Below are 6350 nucleotides of genomic sequence, written 5' to 3' on the forward strand. Positions count from 1 at the left end.
TTGGATTTATGGCTGGCCTGCCTTCGTTTTACTCCTGACATCTGCTATGGCTAGACATTCAATTTCAGCTGTTGCGTCACACACACATGCTCTCAGACCAAACTCCGTGTCCGGGCTCCTACGTCGGCAACTTTCAGACAAAGAAGCCTTTCACTGTGACATCAGTTTTCAATTCTGACTGCCAGACGGTCTTTGGTCCCATAACAAAAATCAGCATAGCCTACCATAAAGTTTGACTTTGTTCTTCAGCTATTCTGTGTAAATGGGAAGAGTTTTGACTGTGAGAAAAACCTTAGAAAGCAAACTGGTAAATGCAAATAAATCCAGTGGTTAAATACTAGTACAAATACGATTAGTCCTGTTGAGAAGGACAAAATAGGTACTTTTAAGTGCGATATTGTTTATTTGATTTTCATATCATTGAATATTAACCTATCGCTGGCCTACAATCTAACTTGTTGCAGTGTATTTTTGCTTCTCTTTAAAACAACCTTGATTGTGACAAAATACATGCTGCTCTTTAGAACATGGAGAGCGGAGCATTTGCATTAGCAAAATAACATGGAGGTTTTAGAAATGTTAGAGCAATAAAGCACTTTTGTTAACTAGCCGAGCACAGAAAAGTGCACATGAGGCCTCGAAGGTCTGCATCCAAGCTGCTCCAAGGAAGAGAGACTTCAGGGCCAAGTGATTGGGGTTAACCGCTTCTCGGAAAAAACTGAAGGCAAGAAAGCGTGAGGGCCACTGCTATAAGTGAGCTGATCACCACGCGTGATGTGCCAGCGCACAGAGACCCATTACACGTCTGTGCCTGTACCGAAGCAGCGAGCCAACAGACGGAAAACTGAGCATTCCCTAGGAAAAAAAATTGCTCTTTTTAATGTCTGCCCGTAAGCCCAAACCATCTGTGGCTGGCCTCGCTGACAATTTAAAAACATCTGTTAGAAGCATTTCAGCTAGATTCACCCAGTGCTGCCACCATCTCATTCAGTGTGGACTTACTCGTTCAGTGGCCAGATATACACGTGTGTTAAATCTACGTCTGAATTTAGTTGGTTCAGAATTTAATTGTAATTAATTAATTAAGCGTTTAATATTAGGTGTCAATTTTAATGTTAAATAAATTTATTATTATTATTATTATTATTATTATTATTATTATTATTATTATTATTAGTATACATGTTCAATTAATGTTCAAAACATGTTCAATTAATTACAATAATATTGTTTATTATTATTATTATTATTATTATTATTATAGCTATAACTAATGTTAAGCTTAATTGAATGATTACAATAAATGTATATTATTTTTGATATTATTATTATTATTATTATTATTATTACTATTATTACTATTATTATTACTATTTAAAATGTATAATACAATTATAAATACCAAAACTGTTAAGATTAATTGAATGATTACAATAAATGTATATTATTTTTGATTATTATTATTATTATAATTATTATTATTATTATTAGTTATTTTTCAACATAAATAATAAATAATAATAATAATAATAAAAATATAGATTTTTAGGGGTATAAGAAAGAAAGAAAGGTGTGATTCATGTATAATACTTTACTACAAAAAAACCTTTATCTTTATATATTGATTCAGCTTTTGTGTTGCCTTAGCATTTTTCTCCACACAGACATTCAACTGCAATCTATAATTACATTAATTTGCTAGGAATGATTTGTGGTCCCGGTGAAACTTATCTTGGGTCTAGATCTAGACCTCGGTTTGTTAATTACCTCTGATTTATTGTTTGGGTGGTGCTGGTGTTGTTAAGATGAAACCAAACCGAATGGAGCAATTTGTTTCTCAAAAGTTGCTCTTTTATAGCTCAGGAGCCAAAGTAGTTATAGATCATCTTTGTCTTTGTCTTAAAATTCCTCAGGAGAAATAAAAGACTCATGAACAAGCTAACATTTCACGGGTTTTCAGAAGGGAAAAAAAGCCGAGGTGCAAAAGTCTCAATTTGATCTCTATTTAGTCACATTGCAGTCTAGGAGAAAGCATTTAGAATCTCCTTTGTGATTTTTTTTCTGTCCTATGGAAAGCCTATTGGAGGTCCTCGCGTGTACAAGTTTCAGTGTGAGTTCTCATAAATTGGGATAATCATCTGTTTTGTGGGTGCAGCAGAGGAAATGAAGAGTAATTAAAGTGGGCCGTTTTAGTGTTGTTTGTACAGCGAGTGACACAGTGCTAAAGAAAACAAAGAGCGCAAGGAAAACTGCAGCCATCAGCAGCAAACAGGGACCAGCGCTCAGGCAAACCGCCAATCCAACCAAAGCAGCCCGTACCCACAGAACTGACCTTAACAGTGTGCATGAACTATAGTGTGCACGTGTGAGTGCGCACGTTATGTTGAGTTCGGAATGATTTAAAACAAAAATGAGAGTTGAGAGTTTCTGTCGAGGTGTTATACTGTTGTTGTCCAAGTCCAAGCGCAATAAAGCCCAGAGTGTGAATTCCACACCGGCGTGATCATAATGCCCACTAGCATTGGCCATGTCAGCAGGAGGCCGCTGGACCATTTCTCCATTCTTTTCACCCCATATCTCCCATTTCCTGCCTAGTAAACAGTAGTCGGCTGGGAGCGCTTAGACACATTTCACCTACTGTTAGCATCACGTCCAGCTAACTAGAGCGGGATTGGTGGGCGCCAGATATTGTTGTTTCTTCCATGAGCTGTACTCGCTGTACTGCGGGGGGGGCAGGAATCAGGCCAACGGTAGTTGAGTGTACTTTCTTTTCTTTCTTTTTTTTACTGGTGTGTGAAGAAATGTTAAAGCAAAATTGATGGAGAGAGTTGCAAAAGGGAAAACCTGGAGAAGTTTTGCATATCCTGAAGAAGCAGACTGCTTGCAAAGCGATGAACCAAATGCAACATGTTCCTGGATCAACAACTTTGTTGATCATGGAACAACATTCCAATCAACCAATCAGAGTTGAGGGACAAGTTTACAGTTTGTCAAGTTTTGGCTTACAACCAGGGTTAGGCGCTGCTACAGTATTATTTACTTGTCATCTCTCTGAATTTAGGAATACGTTATGGGTCGGGTTATGTTTAGGGATAGGGTTAGGACAAATTTTTTTTTTGTCACCTGACCCTTTATAATATTATTTTAATTTAAGCACTTTTTTTATACAATATTTGTTTTTAGATAAAAAAAAAAATAAAAAAAAAATTTAGTTTTATTTTTTGCTTTCAGAAGTAGCTAGTTACAATGCTTGCTGTAGGCCTATGACAATTTCAGCTGCTATGTATTACTTCATATTACATTAAAATTAATATTTTATTGGGTAAGAAATCCAAACGATTCAGTGTATAAGTAGGTTGTCTGAATAGTGAACCATTGTTTTTGCTCAGTGATTCATTTGTGAATCAGGCATGATAGTTCTAAAAATACAGGATGCTTGTCTACTACCGATACTTGATACTATCAATAGTATCATATAATATATGATATTCTAATATCATAATTGAAATAATTGAAACTTAATTTCTGAAATTTTCTCAGGGACAGTGTAACACTGTCAACACTATCTTTATAAAATAGCTTCACTGCTGAAAAGCTTGATTTAAAAACTGTTACCACTTTGCTACTTAGAAATGTAGTAAATAGCTTCGCTAACAGCTTTGCTATCTGTCCAACGGTGACCCTACGATGACACCTTTTGTCCCTAGGCACAAAGTCTTTCTCATTGACGCATGATTTGTACTTGCACAGAGTTAGCCTATAAGTCAAATGAAACGCAGCCAAGTTTGACAGCTAAATGCTAAGATAGACTTGTAATAAGCAAGAGATAAGCGGATAGTTATGATGTAAGCAGGGTGTAATGTAGCACATATTGATCTGATAAGAAAAGTGGATTGATACAGACACTTACTGCCTCATGTTGTAACTCCATTTTGCAAGCACTGAATTGGCACATGCATAAAAACTTTTTAAGCTACAAACTGTTTCCTAACCTAAAAAAAAAACCATCACAACGCATAATTTCAGCCTTTCCATCAAAAACTAGAGCAGCGTTTATGAGTATTAGAGGGAGATTAAGTGAGACTGAGCTAAGCTTGGCGTTTGATGACAGGTAATTACACTTAAGCCTAGCAGAGCAGAGAATGACGTTATGATCAGACGTGGTTCCCGTTTTACAGGTCTGGTAAGGCCCTGTTATGCCCGAGGAACCTTGTTCTTCTAGGTTTTGTAATTGACACCATTCAAAGTAATATGAGCGTTAAACGGGGATAAATCAGAAGAAGAAAAAAAACTCTACACAAAAGTTCACAACCTTGACTCCACAAATGATGTATCATGTGGAAGGTTGCAACCTTGAGAAGAGCATAAAACTGTTTTAGTCAGTCAAAGGAACAACATTGCAACACTGGGTCAACCAATGGTGTGATTTTTGGGGCGGGGACTATGTTTGTTCAGCCAATTGCAGACAGGATTGATATATGGCAATCAGTTTAAATGTTTTGTGTGTGTGCGTGTAATGTGAAATGCAAAATGTTAGATGTTAACTAAAGAACTTTTACACATAATGTTTTAGATATACACTGCCATTCAAAAGTTTTTAAAAAGATTTATTTAATAGTCTCATGTTCACCAATGCAACATTTATTTAAATATAATATTTCATTTTTAAATATTTTTTATTTTCTATTTTAATATATTTTAAAATGTAATTTATTCCTGTGGTCAAAGCAGAATTTTCAGCATCATTACTCCATTGCTCAGTGTCACATGATCCTTCAGAAATCAATCAAATATGCTCATTTGCTGCTCAAGAAACATTTCTTATTTTTACCAGAATTGTAAACAGTTGTGCAGCTTAATATTTTTGTGGAAACAGTGATGCGTTCTTTGATGAATCGAAACCTTTGGTAATATTATCCATGCTTTTACTTTCATTTTTGATCAAATTTATGCATCCTTACTGAATAAAAGTATCAGTTTTTTTAATGAATTGATTCCATCATTTTGAGTGATAGTGTACAGTATATTTTTAATGTCATTGTTGTTTAATTTTGGAAATGGATATTAGTCTTTTTAGAAGTGTTTCTCAGTCTCTAGCGTTTTTAAGAGACTGGTCTAGCCAGTATTGGTTCTGTCTGGAACGGTGTAATCTAAGAACAGTCCTGGGCCTCATATAGCCTCATTAACGTGCCAGGAAAAAAAACAGGGGGGAAAACCCTCCTCACCCCTCCTTTCCTGAGGAAACGGCTTCGTTGAGGGAAAAGATCGAACGAGGGAGTGAAAAAATGAGGGCAATGGACAGAGATGAAGTGTTAATAGTGGCCATGACAGATGGGTTGCAGAGGGACCAGCCTTTCCTCATGAACGCCCATCAAAGACTTGTTCAGCTCACACTTTCAGCCTCGAGCACAAATGAACCTTGTGGTGAGCGATCACAGCCCACAGGTTACTCTACAAACATATGAGGTGACTCCCTGTTACAGAGAGTGTGAGAACAGGAGAAAGAGTGATGAGGTTGAGTTTTCCCCTCTTTTGGATTCAGCAAGTTTATATTTTCCTCTGTACAGAAAGTACAGAATCTTTTTCTTCGTTTTTGTTTTTTCTATCTGACCCAGATCAGTTAATAAATATGGTGTTGTACGCTTCAGTAATAAGAAAACTATAGGGATGCACAATATATCGGCCACCATATCGGTATCGGCTGATATATGTTCATTTTTAATGTTATTGTTATCGGCCTGATAAGAAAATGTGTCAGATATATTAAAGCTAATAAATAATGTGTTATTTCCTTCAGCTGAGACACTTCAGATGTGCACTGTTCAACATGATGGTTTTGAATTGCTTGAAATAATATGATTGGAGTCACTTAAATAAAAGAAAAATACAGTTAAGTGCAACATGTGAAGCACAAGTCTGTCATATCGGCTACATAAAATTATATATAATTGTGTGTTTTAGACATGGATTATGATGATGAAAGTTGTTTTTGTAATAAGGCTCTCAAAAATTACGTAAAATTTGGATTTAGATTTATCGGCCAATATATCGGTTATTGGCTTTCAGATATAAAGAATTATCGGTTATCGGTATTGGCCAAAATGTTCATATTGGTGCATCCCTAGAAAACAACTTAAACTGTGTCCTATATCAGATGCAATGCGTGAAATTTACAGCAATGTGACGCTCCAAAGCCAATCAGAACATATCTGATATTTAACATATGTTTGTGTTGCAGGATTTTTGATCAGTTAGGTTTTTACAGAAATAGAAAATGAAAATTTGCATCTTTGGTACCACTGGACTCGGGACATCTGACCCTTTGCAGGTGGCTACTATATAATTTTTTT

This window comes from Scardinius erythrophthalmus, assembly GCF_964197995.2.
Source record: "Scardinius erythrophthalmus genome assembly, chromosome: 4".
In the NCBI taxonomy this organism is placed as follows: Eukaryota; Metazoa; Chordata; class Actinopteri; order Cypriniformes; family Leuciscidae; genus Scardinius; species Scardinius erythrophthalmus.